General features: G+C 42.7%; 1 protein-coding gene across 7 annotated transcripts in view; it reads left to right on the top strand.

Annotated features, from left to right (window-relative positions):
* lingo2 (leucine rich repeat and Ig domain containing 2) overlaps positions 1–17,540 on the top strand; it is a 127,926-nt gene that overhangs the window by 44,781 nt on the left and 65,605 nt on the right. The window contains exon 1 of one of the 7 annotated variants that reach the window (XM_029847576.1): positions 2,596–2,615. The exons of the other annotated variants lie outside the window; for them this stretch is intronic. The gene's annotated coding sequence lies outside the window, so the exon portion shown is untranslated. Of the gene's footprint in view, positions 1–2,595; positions 2,616–17,540 lie in introns of those variants that run through there. 7 annotated transcript variants of the gene reach the window in all.

Here is a 17,540-nt window from a genome sequence, read left to right as displayed (position 1 = left end):
TCCAGATAACATACACCCCACACAATGTAGAAGGGAAGAGCCACCAGTTAGAGAGTCTGCATGCATTGCCATTGCTGGAGCTATTAAAATAAAGCACGAGACGTGCAAACAAATGATAATTTACTCTGTGTGTCAGATGTGACACGGCAGACAGCAACAAGCTGACACTTCATTACATCAATGTCTCTTTCCTTTTCATGTCAGGGCTTCTAAAAATAGAAGACTGCATCAGTAGATGAAGCTCACTGTTTCCATCTGACTGTTCTCCTCAAAATAAAGTTCCCAGTGACAGCTTCAATGTGAATAAAGCCATTCATATTTCATTGGCTGCACAGCCGCGGCACCAGCAGCGACTCGGATTTACGAATATAAAACACAGCTGCAGGGTGATAGCCCCTCATTTCCAGTTATCATGAACTGTCCACATTGCATTGGACTGCCTGTTTCTTACAAATTACACCTTTACAATGGCAACACAATCGCACCTTGATTGGAACATTCAGAAAGTTGAAAGGGCTCATAATAAGAACCCAGAGACTGCTTTTGCAGGGGCAAGTAGATTTGATGACGTGGTTTTCTCTACCCAGTTCCTGATTTTGCGTGCCATTGTTTTCTCTGCTCGCACTTCGCACACATGCAAAATTAAACATCAGTTATCCTGACTGGGAGCGCCGGATGAGTGCACGCTGAGTGACAGGACAGAGGATTGTGTTAATGTAACATTTTCTCTTAAGATATTCAACATGATTTGAATTTCCTCGTATTCGCTTGTCAAAAGTTCAATGGGAATAAAGGTGAAATAAATGGAATATAGAGCTAGATTTATTTAGGGTATAAGGGTTCTGAGAATATTTTATATACAATAATACCTGATAATAAATTGAATAATAGACTCCATTTCCTATGTGTAAGTACTAAAAGATTCAACTGAAAAACTATTATTAGCTTTTGCTATTTGAATTGAATTTTTTAATGACATGTTGAACTGTATATGGCAGTTATAAAGATTTTAGAATCATTTATAACACTGAAATTTAACTCACTCAGGTACACGTGCATTCAAATAGACAGCTATTCCTTGCTAAAATTTCCTAATAGCTATGAGATAGAGCAACTCTTCCCTATCCCTGTTTGTTATAAGAAAAATCGGACTGCAGTCCATAAAAAAAAATCATCATTCAGATTGATGGCAAATGGGTGCCAATGGGTAATGTAACACAGGACTAATGAGGAAAATATCATCTACAGCAATCAAACAGAAGCACACACTCATGCACCAGCTTAAAATCATCATGATTTAAGTCTCCCGACATGCTGATGGGAATGTTAATTACTACCCTCTGTTCTCCTGCTCACACAGAAGATCACACGTACTTCCGTTTCCTTTGGAGAGCTCTCTTTATCGGTTTATAACTCAGGACACCCTGACTTATCTACTGCACTGCAGTATGAGCTAATGATTCAAATCTCTAAAGGAAGGCTATTTAAGTCTCTCCTTGCAGGAACCATTACTGTGTAACAAAAGAAATGTGCGCAGACATGAAGCGCTTTGACGTCCAGATTATTGTATGTAAAATGTTCGCCTAAACAGCAGGGACACTTACCAATGTAGTTGGTGTTAAATGGCTGCTGTATCAGGATGGTAGCAAAGCCTGTCCATGCATTTAAATCAAATTTTGCTGGACTGTGGCTAATTGTGAGTTAGCCACAGTCCCCTTGCAACAAGAAGGTCCCTGTGACTGGGTGGGTTTCTTCTGGGTATTGGGGGATTTTCCTCCCACGACCTCCCCTCTAAAAGCAACATTAGGTTGATTGGAGATGCTAAACTTCCCCTGGGTGACCGGGTGGTGATGGATTGCTCACCTGTCTGCAGTGTATTCCTCCCACTCTCCCAGTGACAGTCTCGGGGATGTTGACCCTAATTAGAAATAAATGGTGGCTGACAGAAAATGGATGGAAGAGTGTCCAGGAAGTGTCTTTTTTTATTGTGGTAAAATAAAACACATATGGATTCCATGAACTGATGGAAACGTGTGTTTATTTAAGCAATCAGGTGTCTTTGTTGGCGATCAACAAGGTGGCCGAATTCCTCTCCAACGACCTGCCAGATGATGGTGAGGCAGTCTGATTACCTTTCAGTGTAGTTCCTCTGATGTTTGGAATTACAGGTTTACAGTGAATAGATGGAGGGTTACACAGCCGTCGGGGCTGATCATCGTTAGGTAGGAGGAGGAGGAGGAGAAAGAGGTGGTGGTGGTGTGATCTCTGGATGGAATAAATGATAACCTGCAGTCCAATCTGTATGCAGACCTGTTGCGTGGATCTGCTGGCTCGAGAACCACAGTCACAGAGGAGTTCATGTCGGAGACATATACGTGTTCAGCTCAACGCTAACATCAACATGCGCCTCTTCTTGTTTCGTCTTTGCTCACCGCTTGGTCGTATTTCTCCAGTCTCATTCCAAAGCCCTCTCTGTTGCAGATTTCACCCTGGCACTGCTTTAAGCATCTGTGACACCTGTCTTATCGCCCATTTAGGCCTTCTGGTGGAAAACAGCTTCAGTATAATCAACACATTTGCTGGTGAAGGACGTCGTGAATGATTTCTACTGAAGTGTGAGCCTCCACAAATATTTTTCTCATCTAATGTATCCTGAGTTTCTTCTGTTCAAACTTTATTACTTTTAAACAATCATCCGATCCATTTTATGAGTGATAACAGTGTTTTGGGAGCCACGGCGGAATAATTAGGTTTTATTAACCAAAAAGTGGACAAAGGGCGTCTTTGTAAACCTGGTCCTGGGTGTTGCTTCCTCTGGTGGGCTGGAATTTGGATAACATTCCTCTGGGGTGAAATTGAGGTTAAAATCATGATTTGTATTTCCACTTTAGCCCTTTACTCCTCATTTCATTTTATTAATCAGAGAAATGTTACAGGCAGGGGAAAAAAAAGGATATTCGCCCATTTCACATTCCTTCTCTAAGCATATAAAATGGCTGCCATCCATTTAAACCTGTATTGTTTGCCTATTGTTATTAATACGGCTTTAGAATGTGACCTTCCACCATAAATAAATAGCATAAATAGCAGATCAGGTATGTTTCATTGTGACTTCAGTCCCATGAATGGACTGACACAGCTGTTCAAGGTCAACGGGGTCAGTCTTTGCAGGAAGCCAGTGATGTAAATGGATACAACACTAGACTCTACATTTCACTGCATACTACTGATGGCATTAGTGATCTGGTGATCCACTGTTTAAATATTATCTTTGTGGACCCTTTTCAAATACAGAGGAACATCGGATCTGTTTTACATATGCTGCCAAGTTTTGCTTCCCCTGGCTTATGCACCTGCCAGAAAATGGTAATAAAATAATATCAATAACTCAGACTGGTGTTTTCAACCCGCACACGCACTTCGGTTGAAGGGCTCCTTCCCCGTCATTGGCCTTTTCCCCAGGGGGTTAATCGAAACACTCCAGAAGAAAAATGGGAATAATGAAGATGAGTGTGTGTGACAAGTTTAGCCAGGTTTTTTGTCTTAAACTGTTCGCTCAGTAACTCAATTCTTCTCTTATCACTGGCACAAGGCTGAGATAGACAGAGGCAGGAGACCTTTCTCTCATTCACCATAGGATGTCTCTCAAAGGCCAAAATGCCAGGAAGTAGGGAGCGACCCCATCAATGATGTCTTTGGGAGATTACCTTGAAGATCAGTCTTCATAACATGGCGCAGCATGTGACAGGGGACGGTTTATTGATAAGTGCGACAGAAGCATGTGACAGTAACAAATGGCTTCACAGATAGGACAACACGGGGAGTTTCTGCATGAAAGAAATCAATTTTTTTTATTCTTTCCCTATAAATACAAGCCCAGTCTGCTTTCAGCCATTACTGGTATGAAGGAAAGGGCAGACACAGAATACATGGCCGTAATGTCAATATTATCTCCTTGCAAAATGAAAATGTTCCCATTGATTCTTCTTCTGTGGCTCCTATTATAATTTTGCAGGTTTGGAATATGGATAATTGAAAAGAATCATCGAGCTAAGTTCTAATGCTCGCTGGCAAAAAAATTCCAGATGATATAATGGATCCCAGAAGCGGCACAAAGACGTTGCTAGTGTCATTACCTAGACAAATTTGTAATAATGAAAAAAAAAATGTAGAAAAAAAACAGTCGAGGTTTAACCTTTTCTTCACTCTCAACCGTTGCTAAGATGTGCAGGGTGGAAGCGTGGGAAGTGTTGATAAGGTATGCATAATTTCAAAGTGGCTTTGACACAAAAGCAGTTTTGGGCTGCTTCAGTTGTGCAATAGGTTGACTATTACTAGTAAATGTTGTTCTTTATGCAACTACATGTGGACTCTAGGCAGGAAGTAGCAGCCATATACAGACAACAAATGGTATCTTACAGTCTGTTAAATTATATGCACGTCCTCCAATTAGGTTGCACTTCTTTATCCTACAAGCCCTTTATTTGTCCCCCTCGATTCAACCACAGCAGCGGCGATGACAGAACCTGCTGCATTCGCATTAATATTTTTGGACTTGTTCTGTATGTTGTCGTGTTTCCATCATGTTAAACTAGTCGTTCATTAAAATAAACCAGACACTGGGTAACAGCAAGTTGGGCGCCTATTATCTCGACATTCAGTTCGATGTGTGTTGTGTCAATGGTGAAGGGGGGGGGGGGGGGGGGGGGGGGTTCGTGGGGGGTGGTATTCTACTACAAAGCTTCATTAATTGGTTCCGACTGCAAATGTGTGTTTGCGGTCTTCAGTTCTCTTCATTTTTGTTTCTGTTTTTCATGCCTTGTCCTTGTCTCAATTCAGTCGTCCTATTTCCTTTCGCCCCCTCAATTTTGCCATATTTATGCATTTGGGTTGGACGCATTATTTGCATTAGTGTTGACGCAGGATAAAAACTGTGCTGCTTGTTCTCTGCCCTTTGTTTTTGCGTCCCACAGTTGTTGTCAAACCCACTTTGTTCAAGCCCCAAGTTTGTTTGCCTGCATATTTGTCTTAACATTTGCAGAGTAAAAGCCTGTTTGCTGTCTCTTGTTAGACCTTTTTTTTTAACCACTAATAGGTAACAAGTTTGCTTGTTTTTCCAACACTGGAGTGCGGTGAATGTTCAGTTATCGTGTTTTAGAAGAAAAACCACGAGCCCCCATCTTTCTGGATGCACCATCATCACTTGAACTTGAATTTCATTGTGTCATTAATGTCTATCTATCAGTCAATTCTGTGAAAACTAGAAAAAACGTTGTGATGCTGCAGCTTTTAAAGGCAACACGAAGGTTTTGATTCTCCACCCGGCATGTCTTAAAATTGTCTTCTTGCATAAATAATGTCTTCACTCTTATTTCGTGCACGAGTTCAATGCTGTCGGCCTCTAAGAGATGATCTTAACTTCTTAAAATCCCAAACCCTTCAACATGAAGTCCTGGGTGTTCTCCTGTTCAGAGGTTTAGCTCTGTAATCATCATCTCGCAGCTCTAAAGTGAGGGTTAATCTAATCAATACAGTAAGTATGCTTATCTTCTCTTGGCTGACAGGGAAATCTAAAATTCTAAACTGCAAAATAGCTGGTGTTAGTGAAGGTCCAGTCTCTTGTTTATGATATCCCATGACCAACCACCAAGATTACAGCAAGCTTGTCCTCGTCTGAATGGTAATGGGGTGGAGTTGTTAAAAAAAAACAATATTTGTGGTATCATTGCCGGGAAGGCATAAATGCCACATCGCTGTGGTGTTGAAAAAAAGCAGTGAGATGGCACAACCTTTGACCTTCTGTAGTCTTTTCATGTCCAAGCAAACATTATCTGGGTCACAGAGACACAAATGTCAAGTATGTCCAATGAGAACAGTTGTGATTTGGACCCTGGGGGTGAACTTGGTCCTGCTGTGTGGTGCTTTGTTTCTGTCCCTCCTTCCCTTCTTTTATCTCATACCCTCTGTTCCTTCCCTTTTTTCCCTGTGATCCCCCCCATCCCACACACACACACGCACACACACATCTGCAATGTGGCACACAGGACCTGTCCACTTGCTTGTGGACAGTGAATTGGTAATCTTGTGTGGCGGTTGCCGAGAACGGTGGCCTGCGGGTGTTTTGTGATTTAATGATCCCTGCCATTGCCTCCCACCCCCTCTGGTCAGTGAGGGGGAGAAATGGATAGAAGGTAGCGGGGCAGGTATAAATACACATAAGGAGACGCAGTGACAGGAAACTCGTGAATGTCTGTCGGCTCAGCTGTTATCCAGGAATTCTTCTGTTATTCGGATGATACACTGTCCGCTTCCTGTATTGGAGCTCTCAAAACATTCAGGGACAACAAAGGACATTTGACCCAAGCACAGATCTGTTCTTACTCTAGATAGGTGACTGAAGCCTGGTAACATATGACAACATAACGTGCACGCCAGCTCAGATTTGCTTGTTCTTGAACAGGAGCTCTGGAGTTTTGCTCCAGCAGCGTGGTGCATGTCAACAAGGTCAAGCTTGCATTTTAGGCACAAATTTATAGTGAGAGCTGATCCAGATGTATTGCTGAGAGTGATTGAACGCTGTAATGGCCGGCGTCAATTGAATGTCATGCTCAGAAGTGTCGGTCTGACTGTCACCAAGTAATGGGTGATGTCACAGTGAGTGCACATATGAGGTGAAGCGGTCCATGTGAAGGACATGCTTTTAGATTACAGTGTCCTTCATTATGAGTGCAGCCACTCCACACCGCTCGTGCAGGAAAGCAAGGAGCGAGGATAATGTAATTAGTGTGTCATAGAGGAAATAGCTACTGGACTGACGTTTTAATCATTTGTTATTAATGTTTTTAAGCAAAACCGCAGAATTCTCGATGTGTTTCTCAGGTGGGTTATAGCTTGTGTTGTAGATAACTAGTCATTTGAAAAGGAAATGTTGCCGTCTTCTTGTAAACTGCAGTTTTGGCCACCATTTTATTGCATCTTCCCAGTCTGAAATCACAGTTGTTTTTAGTGAGGTGAGAGCAGGCTCTCACTCTTAAGTCCTTCAAGAAAGAAGCTCAGTAAGAATTTAAAGCTTCAGACGCTGAAGCTATTGGTACCCCCAAACACAACTTTGTTATGCTGAAAAACAGGCTTTAGATTGTTAGTTTTCTGGCAAAGAATTGGCTGAATTTCACATTATGATGCTGCAGCAGAAAAGGAACGGCGCCTGGAATTTTAGCCAGCTCATAACCATGCTTGATGATCAACTTCTGATGCCCTTGCTCCCAGCTAACCTTTTAAATGCTAAATTATCAACATCTCGGGGGTCACTGAACAGCCCATTTTTGTCAAAAACAGTCCTGGAGGGGCCGTGTATTGTGCGAATACTAAAGCTGTGCAGGGAGGCGTGCTTCATAAATCGATGCCAGTTGCCGCTGGAGACGCCGTTTCTCTCCATGGAAGCACAGGTTTGTAGACAGCAGAGAGGAAGACTGAGAGCGGAGCGCTGGAGTTAGACGGGTGACCCCTGACCTCTGGTCCATGCAGAAACAAACAAGCCCAGAGTGAAAACCAAAGAAGCTGTTCCCGTGTTGTTGTCAGTGATCTGAGCTCAGGATCTTTTTACCGAATAACCTCTGAAGCTAGATTAGTGTCAGATGGCACCTGAGATGCAGCAGCGCCTCCTGCGCACAGTGTGAGCGATTCCAACCAGCTGCTCAACACCTCAAATGTGTTTCTTGACTAGAAAGCTGTCTTTGTTTCTGATTATCACACCACATTTTAGGTAACATCGTGACAGCGACGCATCGCCTGCCACCACTAATCTTGATGAGTCAGGGTCACAATGTGCTTCTTCACCTTATGCATGAGAGCTTCACAGAGCCGCAGGCCGAACTCTGAAATAATTAAAATAAAAACAAAATCATCCCTGGGAAGGTTGATGGTGTGAGCACTTGTGGCATTCAGTTTTTTAATCAATTCACGGTGACATTTCAATGTGAGAAAATTGAAATTGTGTGACTTATTTATTCATTTACATTCACTGAGAAGGTGCTGTTGTTTTGGCCTTAGAATTTAATGGGATCAAAAGAGTTAAGGTTTGTTTTAAACCTGGTTAGGATGTCCAAAGCGTGGCGGTGCAGTCCAAGACTCGTTCACAGTCTGACTGCAGCCGTCTCTGGAGGACACAGCAGACCTACATATTTCGAATATAATCTGCTCAAAGTAGAAAAGGAGCAAAACTGAGAGTAATTAAATGTACATCAGAAGATCATTTTGGAAGTACTCCATCTGTTAATTAGTCTAATTGACTCGTTGGGCGAACGCTTAAGTACTGGGTTCATTTCAAATACGCGTGCGCTCCTTTACAGATGTGGTTTTGCATTTGTTGAGTTAAACTGGCAAAAGTCTTACGGTCTTACTTGATTCGAACTTTCTTTTCAAACTCGTAGCTTATCTGGAAATGGTCTGAGCCGTTTTAAATCCTCCGTATTTTAAATGCATGCTTCCAACACACTTTTTTCCCCCAACAATAGTAATTACTTGTTTTTCAGCGCTAAACTTTATCTTGCTTTTCTTAAATATGCCCAACCTTTTTGTGTTTTCATGAAGCAAAAAGTAAAATGAAAACACAGCAAATGTTTGTTTTTCTACACATATCTAATTGCATGAATTAGTCAGTGGTCCCCTGTGGTTCAGTTGTGAATAAATATGTAATTATTCACCCTGTCTGTCTCGGAAAGTAAGTGTTTACAGGATGAATAGCATAGCTGTCAACATGTCCCCTGCACGGATCCGTGACTCCACATGATGAGCTACAGTGAAATTCCCGTTCTGCCAGTAAATTAAACAAATATAAAAAATATATGTTTTTAGGTACGTGCTGTGTACAAAAGCTACATATCTGTTTGTCATGTCATGTTTTGCTGCTCTTCCCAGGCAACATCATGAATTCAGATTGATGATTCTCTTTAATCTCATATAAATATTAATTATCCCATCTTATCTTCACGCTCCATCTTCATGCCCACAAAGGCTGGCTTCTAAAAAATTTCATCCATCATGGTGTCTGCATCCTGCTGAGCCAAAGCTCCCAGAACTCCTCGTCATTGTCTCGGTTCCTCTCCCGAATCTTTGTCCAATTATACAGTAGGTGAGTGTTGGTTCACACAAATAGAATCACTTCTGCTTAAATTCCAGTCTTTGACTTTCCGAGAATTAAAGATTTTTCTAGATTTCATCACATTAAAGTCTGGCAACACCTTCAGTTCAACAAAATTACAATTTCCAGGCTTTTTGTCAAATTTATCGAACAGCGGTTAGATTGTGTTTTTTAAAAGGTCACAGCACAGCAGTTAAGTCCAGGATCAGCCAATCAGGAGACTGGGTTACGTAACCATTCTGCTCGCTGTCAAAGCTTAGGCCAGCGGCGTGTTAAACTCTGTCCCTTAAACATTAGCCACATTTCTCTCCACGCTGGGGAGGCGCTCGCAGCCAGGAAGGCGGTTCCGCGTACTTTCATCTGGGTATCGTTTCCTCAAGTGGGATCGCCCACACATTCCCCTCTCCGCTTGAAAAATGGATTTGATCGGAGCTGCCGCGCTTGGAAGCAACACTGGGAAGCGTTTTGTGTGGAGGGAGCCTGCATGCAGACCAACTCTGATTGTGCAAACGGCAACATGTGACGCAATAAAGCAGCAACAGAAGGAACGCAGTGCAGCAGTGTTTTGAAGCTGGAAGGATTTCTTTTAAGTTTTAATGATCTGTGTGGTTATTTAAGTAGAATTCACTGAACTGCACCTCCTCTATGGAAATACAGAGTTTATATTTTTGTCAAGTAAAATATAAGAGGGGGAATGTTCCTAATGACAGCAGCTAGCATCATTTGAAGCTAACATTTAAATGACTATGTTCTCCTCGGGTGACATAATGTCAGCAGCATAGCTCGTGCGCTGAAAGCAGACTGTTTACCGATGTATATTTAAGCGAGGCTTGGGAAGCAAAGCGGGAGTTAAACCGGAAGGAAACAAAGCCGTGACGATCCCGCACTAATGGGATTGGGCAATATCACATCGACCACAAATGGAAAACACGAGGCTTTCCATGTAAAATTCCCGTCCCCTGCCAAAAGAATCTGCATTTATGCACAGACTTGTTTACAGAAGTGATTCAGTGTCTCTCTTATCTTTCATATACACTCATGCATGTAAAATCAAACATGCAGCGTGCATCTTAGTGTATATTGAGTCATAGCTCCTTGGTGCATCTGGGGCAGCACGTACGTACGCGGAGCATTGTGAGTAGATTTAATCTGTTGCCTTCTGGAGATTAATGGCAACAAGGGCAGTTTTCTAGATCTAATTATTGCTTACTTAATTACAATTTGAATCGGTAGAAACTCCGACTGCTGAAAGCGCACTCCATCAACCGCGAGTCAAGTGTCAGCTGGGTTGAAGTGCACGAAACCAAGCAGTGACAAAGTGGGGGGGTGACTTTGAGCATCGAGCCGTGTTGGGATTTTGAGCCACATCGAGTGGGTTAATGTTCTGCTATCTGTCTGCTCTTGTAATGGCAACCAGAGAGTGGCCGGCTGCAATTTGGGCGGTTTTACATTTTCACAGTGGTTCGTGGAGGCACCTGGAACACACAGCGTAATTCCTCTAAAAGGTGCTCTGCAGCCATCGAGCTGGTGCAATGTTGGAAATATATACAAAATTTGGAATAAAATGAGCGCTCCACTCGTCGAGTCGAGCCCGGTGTGTCAGTGCAACACAGAATGCACTCAAAGAAAAGCTTGATGAAATAAAACGGAAAATGCTGTCAAATGTCTTTGGGCAGACTAGTGCAAATCCTCCCAAGTAAATAATTACTGTTAGTTCACTATTAATTACTAAGATTTGGAGATCCTGGAATCAATCAGCTCCTTAAAGCTGCCTAATTTCTGTTTTGAGATTCTTTCCTTTTGGCACCATCTTGTATGTTGCTGAGATGAAAAACTAATAATGCTGATCGGTATCTGCAAATTACGGTGATTACGATTAATTGGAAATATGTCTCCTTTATTAATTCATCTGCTCTGGTATCAAGGCTAATAAAGCTTTGCAGAGTAAAAGCTGGTGGGGGGCTTTCAGGCCCCGGGCCTTGTGAGGGGCATGGGGTCATGTGCAGCTCTGCTGATGCGCTTTCTTAATTACCCTTTTTGAATTCATCATTTATTTCCTCTGTTGAACCTGTTTAACCCCGCTGCCCTTCAGTGCAGGAAAATAAAAAAAGTATCAAAAAAAAAAAAGTTCGGAGGCATCAGGGAATTAGCAGAGGTCGCAAACTGTGAGAGGACTCCTGAGTTCACTTCACCTCTTCCAGAAGTCATCAGGTATCGAGCGGAATTAACCACAGTGCCAAAGAGGATGAATTGTATTTAAATTATCTGGAAATAATGAATGCTTCCTTGAGAGCTGATTAGGAAAAACTGTTTGTGTGGCATTTAGAACTGGCCAAACTCCCTGGAGTGGTGTCCACCAGCATGTCCTCGGGTCCTGCTTGAGCTCCCAGTTTAGCCTCTTTTGAATAACTTCACAGATAATTGATATTTGGCCAGAAAGCAGTGTGTTTGGCCCAAACCTCGTTAAACGTTGATGGGGAATCCAATTTTTAACAGAACTGAAATCCATCATCTGTTCTAATCGAACGTGAAAGCCCCTGATGACAGCAATAATGAGTACATCACTCTGACTCACACCCGGGCTGACTTGGCCGGCACCGCTCTAATTTATTGAGATGGGATGACAAGAAATTTTTTTTTTGCCCGCATAAAGGCTGTTAAAATTAGTCGAAAAAGTGCACAAAGACAAAACATCTGCAAATTCACCTTCTCCTCCGCCCCTCTTGTGGGTTTGACTTGGACCCCGAGGGGTGTGGCTACAACCTGGCCAAACGGCCCAGATCCGCCACAGTTAAATGAAGGTTTTCCTGTTGGAAACTCCTGTCAGCTCGGGGCGGCCTTGACGACGCTGGAGGTGAGACTTTAGCGGAGGATGTGGCACCAGATGCTGCAGATGTGGAGAGCGCAACTGTCACAACTGTAGGTTAAGGTTGAACCACAAGCTGTGACAGGAACAAGTTCGTCATCACCACCATCATCATCACCATCATCACCATCATCATCATCATCATCATCATCACAGAGGGAGGGAATAAGATGCCTGTTGTGATTCCTCTCTGCGGGAATGCCACGCGGGCGTAGACTTTAGGCATACAATCTTAAAACTATGGCCAAAACCAGGAGAAAGGCAAGCTGAGAGTCAAGCTGAGAGTCCCTTTCTTTATTTCATTCCTATCATAGCAACAAAAGCACAAATATGATCCGTACATTTGGTGGCAGAGCTCACAATAATAAGGCAATATTGCAAATCATCTCTATGTTTCGCCAGCAAGTTTGGGGTTTGTGATTCAATATTGCCTTTTTTCCAAACACTGCATGATGACACAGAGTTCCTGGGGTAGAAACCCCGAACACGCAGCCTCTACAAGCTCCTCTACCCTGGACACATCACTGTTTGCACACAGACCTTGTGGTTTGGGCTTTATCAGCTGTTGCTTGCGTTTGCTTTGCGTTGCCATGGTTTTACAGGCAGAACTCACTGGAATGTAATGATTATTTCTGCATACCTTCAGCTCAGGGGGAAAAACGACTTCAGGATTTAATGCATGTGGTAAATCAGGGAGATTTCTGAAGGAAAAACAAGGATTCAGATCAAACTGAATTATGAGGCAGCCTTGTGGATTTTTTCTCTTTTCTTTCGTGTGTGGAGTGAATTCTGAATTCAGAGTTGTTTGGCACTGAACATCAGGGTCATTGCCAGATAAACCTCCGAATAACAGTTTCAGAAAGTTTTGCAAATGTTGTAAAACTGATGTTTGTGTCTCTTTTACTTCTTTTATCAGCTGTTGTCTGGTAATTTCTGTTGGATTATTTTCACATTGCACCCACCACTTCATTACAATTAGGAATTATTGCAGAAATCCACAAAAATATGGTGTTTTTATCAGTCGAAAAATGATGATTATTGTGCTAAAACATTGCATATTACTCATATTTAAACCCTTAAGAATACAGTTGTTGTTCGATCATTCTGTAATTATATAGTCCTCAAATATACATTTCAAACAACAGGGCTTTCAGGTTTTTGAGGAAATGCAATTGTGCCATTCTTTTGTGTCATATTAATTACTTTGATTGTGGACCATGTGGACTATAATTAGCTCATCCGCACTACTGCTAAAGTGTGATATTAATTAGAACAGTTTTTTTTTCACCCTGCCATGTGAATTCAGGAAGCTGAACCTTAAACTGAGACCCCGAAGTCTTTAGACATCCTAGGGGAGGAAAAAACAGCATTTCATCACTCTCACCTCCGCACAAACTGTGACCAGAGCCACCACAGTGACCTGCCATCAAAGAACAACACCAGAATCACCTTAATGGTTCCCACCTCTGCAGCCAATTAAATAGGCAGCAACTCCTCACGATTCATTTGTGAACATCACCTTTATTTGCATGAGGAATGAGAGAGGAATACAAAAGGCGAGGCACTCCTTCGCAGGGGTGGATGACAAAGGTGCCGCTGACATCTTTGATTACAAACCATTAAACAGCAATGAAGGCAGTTTGCAGTCAATTGCATCCATCATTGCGTAAAACCGCGAATGACTCCTACAGGTCCGAATGAGCCGCAGCCCGGCTCTTCCATCACATCTACAACAAATTACATTCCGTAAGCATTGACAAAGGGCAGTCGAGCCATATGGAGTAGTCTCTATTCATTTACCAACAGCAGATTTTATTTAAACTCTTTAATTAGGTCCAGGCCTCCATCCAAGATCTGCAGGAATTCTCCACAACCTCCCAATATTGGATGGATGGATGGATGGATGGGTGGGTGGGTGGGTGAATGGATGGATGGATGGATGGATGGGTGGGTGGATGGATAGATGGGTGGATGGGTGGATGGGTGGATGGGTGGATGGATGGGTGGAATTCTCCTGTCTGAGTGAACATCTGAATGACATAATGGATTTGAGTTTGTTGTGTTTCCTGTCGGCCATTGTGTGTTTTCAGCTCTCAGGAAAATGTTTTTTCCCCCATTATTGGAATTTCACTGCATTTCGCGGTGGACACAGAACCATGTACCAAAGAAAAACATGGCAACAGTAAAATCGTGACATTATCAAAGTCACCATTATTAAAGCTTAATGTTATTGCTGTAGAAGCAAACGCAACGTTAAATCCAAGGTGTTCCACGTGACCAGAGAGAGAAGAACCCTAAACCTCTTGGACACATCGCACATCGCAAACCGTGAATCTTTTATTCAAATTCCTTCCATGTAGCACCCATGCTAGCCCTGCCGTCAGCGAGAGAAGCAACAGCAAAAGTCAGAGCTGCTACCGTTCCTCCGTGTCGGTTTGAAACAATGCGCTAACTTTTCCAACTGAAAAAGTGCTACTTGTAACGCCTTTGCATGCTTCCTGACGTGCATCCATAAGTTACTGCCCACATTGTGCTTGAGAAACATCTTGCATGCTGTTCAGCTGTACGTCTGCCAGCTGTACCAGAATGTATGGCGATGTGTACGCATCTTCACGGTCTGCAGACAATAGCTATTGTGGTGATAAAACCGTGTGATCTTGCCAGCATGTGTGTGTGTGTTTGTGTGTAACCCCAGATACTCTGCTGCTATCAAATGTTTAGAGAAATCTCTGCTGAGAAAAGCCAGCTGTTGTGTTGCCCCATTTAACTGCACTTCTGGGTGCCTTTGAATCCTTGACGCAGGACTTTCTTTGCCCCGGGGGTTCTGGAAAGTTCCCCTGCTTGCTGGCATGAGGGATAATTGAATAACCTGTATGTGTCAAATATTTTTTGATTAATAACACGGGGCCAGCAGGTATGGGTGACTGGGTGCTTCGTGAAAACCATCTCCTGATTGGAGTGTCACTGGTTTTTATCCGTAATATAGCCGTTTCCTGTAAAATGACCTTGAGAGAGCGACTGAGTCACGACCGGCTCCAGGTGTGCTGGAGTGTTCACAAGCTTCGGATGAGATGCTGCGTTTATGGCTTCTCGGGAGTGGATCCATTTTAATTAGCTTTTTTTTTTTTATAGGTGTTGTGATTGAAGGGTTCTGAAATGCCTCACAATTACTGCAGCTCCCTTCGTATGGAGCTGCTTTCTCTATGGTGTTGCTGTAAACAAGGCAGGAACCATCCCATAGGATGGAGTCTATACACAACGGACTCACAGCACAGGTGCAGAGAACGGAGAACACGTGCGTTTCAAGGGTTTCGTCTCATCCATCAGCTTCCTTTCATTTCTGGCGGCTTCTTTGCATGTGTGTGAGGCTGGTCTCTTGATCTGCTTGATGTCAGAGGTCAAAACATTGAACGTCACGTCCCACCAAGGTGACACAATGATCAGTCGATCGGTGTTTGTTCATATGCGGTCACTTGAATGAACCCTTTCCTACTTCCTGCTTTCCTAAAATGACACCCACACATCAAGAATTTAATCACCCTCACACTTATTTTTAACCCTTTCGATCAGGTTTCCCCAAATCCAGTCCTTAAGGGTCCTAATTCAACAGGGTTTCCGTCCTACCAGGGAGATCCCATGTCCAGGAAAGCTTTGTCTACCTGGTAGGACAGAAATCCCGGCCCTTTCACAGAACTATAACATTTCTTTCAATTCTTTCTTGAATGGGTGTGATTGTGTTTTTGGTTTGATCTGACTGATGACCTTGAATGTGGAACGGTTGTGTTCGTTGACCAAAAATTAGATTTTTCTAATTAGGCCTACTTCATTAACTTATCGTCAGCAGTATTTCCCAAATTAAAAATGTGCAGAAAAGGATAAAGTTGATGTTCCCTCATATTATAGAGGAAGCCAAGCTCCCCTGAATCCCCCATGTTTGGATTTTTTCATACACACGATGGCTTTTTCTCATTAAAGTGTAAAAGAAAGATTAATGTAGTGTTAAATGATACTAATGCACAAAATGCATTGTGATAATATGAAATATAGACATTTGCATATTATTAATGGAGAGTTTGGTAATCATTAGGGTGTGAGAGTAGGTGCAAATGGATGATGAAGAGGTGGCGCAGCCTGTGCCTTCGCAGGAGAACAGAACAATAAGGTGCGACTGCAATCAGAGCAAATCTGCGAAAAAGGGCTGTATATAAGGCTTATTGATTTCATCAACCCTCATTCCCGGTTCGAGAATGAGTTCCCAACACCTCCGCATTTCCTCTGCATTTAACTACCACCAACTGTTCCACAGCTCTCATTAAAAACCAGATTTAGTTTAAGGCGTTATAAAGAAATGCATTTGTCCATGAGATGATTGAGTGATACGCATTAGGACCATATTTCTTAAGTTATTTTCAAGATAACAGGATGAGAAGACGCTGAAAGCATTTTAAGCGCGTCCTCATAGGAGACACGTTCAGCAATATTTCCCCATTAATGCTGAAATCAGCCTTATGGATTGATGAGCACATCATCGTGTACTCTTGTGTGAAGTGTCTGTCCCCAACCAGCCATCTGGTGGGAACACTAACTGAGAGCTTGCGGGCGTGTGAGCGTTTATTTGGGGCGGGGGGGGGGGGTTATTAAAGAGTCCTCAGAGCTTTGTGGGATCTGCAGAGGGCGCCAGTCTGGAAACAGAACAGCCCGTACAGGTGGTTTTGGTTCTATCCAACAAATTTCACGCAAACAGGGGGGATTTGTCTCCAATTGTACTGCGCTGTTTGAGCAGATTTAACAGTCGAATGTGCGAGTCAAAGTACAAATACATGCACAGGTCACCTGCTGCTAACTAGTTTAGAAGTCATTTGCATCAGCAGAGTGGGTGACTTTCAATTGAAGCCAGCTGATGTTCCTCATTCATTGCTAGTGTTTGAGCTAAGCTAATGAGCAGCAGGGGTCTTGTTGCACCGGTTCCAAGGTACTGTTTGTTCTGCTAGCAGTAAAAAAAGACGGAAAAGTTGGTTAGTCATTTACTTTTCCCATGTTTCTGATAAATCATCAAAGTGGGGTTGTGGAAAAACAAATATTTATTTCCAATACCTTCCTTTTCGTTGGGCCCTTGTTATCAGAAGCTAATGTGGACTTTTAGCCGATCTGCAGAGCTCACACAAGCCGCTTTAATCTTAGCGGCACAGATGAAACCACGTCTGTTGTCGGCTGCTTTCAAACCTCAAACGACACATTATGCAAAGTCCATCGTTTTAACTTTCTTTTAAGTAGAATTACCTGAGACAAGACCAGAATATAGATGAGAACCAAAACAGGCAAACTCGAGTGTTTGGAGGGAGCTCACCTGATGTAATTTGGGTACTTCCCGGAGTGGACACGGTGGCGCCCACTGTGATCTTGGAAAAACTCTTGCATTTGTTCTTTTAAAAAGCAAGAGATTTTTCTCATCTAAAATGTGTTTGCAATGCTTTCTAACTATTAAAGTGCACAATCCACATTCTGTAATTAAATATTTATCAGGCCAACGTGTGT

The sequence above is a fragment of the Takifugu rubripes genome, chromosome 14, assembly GCF_901000725.2.
Source record: "Takifugu rubripes chromosome 14, fTakRub1.2, whole genome shotgun sequence".
In the NCBI taxonomy this organism is placed as follows: Eukaryota; Metazoa; Chordata; class Actinopteri; order Tetraodontiformes; family Tetraodontidae; genus Takifugu; species Takifugu rubripes.
The sequence above is the reverse complement of the archived record's forward strand: the minus strand, read 5'-3'. Positions and strand labels throughout refer to the sequence as shown.